We start from the raw sequence: 306 nt of genomic DNA on the forward strand, positions 1-306 counted from the left end.
GAAGTCGCAGCATTTCTCCCGCCTCTGCCAGCAGAACATGGTGAGTGCCGCGGTGCCGTGGGGTCAGCCGTGGCGGGCGGGGGGTCTCCTACCCTGAGCTGGTGGAAAAGGGACTTTGGCACATCCTTGGGGACAGCCAGACAGAGCCCCCCAGCAGCGTGGGGGTGGGATGGCCGCGTGGCCAGCAGAGCCGCTGTCCCACGCGTGGACGTGGCCAACGCTCTGTCCCCGCAGGATCCCAACGCGTTCCCTGTGCCCACCTTCCAAGACCTGGCCGGCTTTTGGGACCTCCTGCAGCTCTCCATC

The sequence above is a fragment of the Pterocles gutturalis genome, unplaced genomic scaffold (assembly GCF_000699245.1).
Source record: "Pterocles gutturalis isolate BGI_N339 unplaced genomic scaffold, ASM69924v1 scaffold37515, whole genome shotgun sequence".
In the NCBI taxonomy this organism is placed as follows: domain Eukaryota; kingdom Metazoa; phylum Chordata; class Aves; order Pterocliformes; family Pteroclidae; genus Pterocles; species Pterocles gutturalis.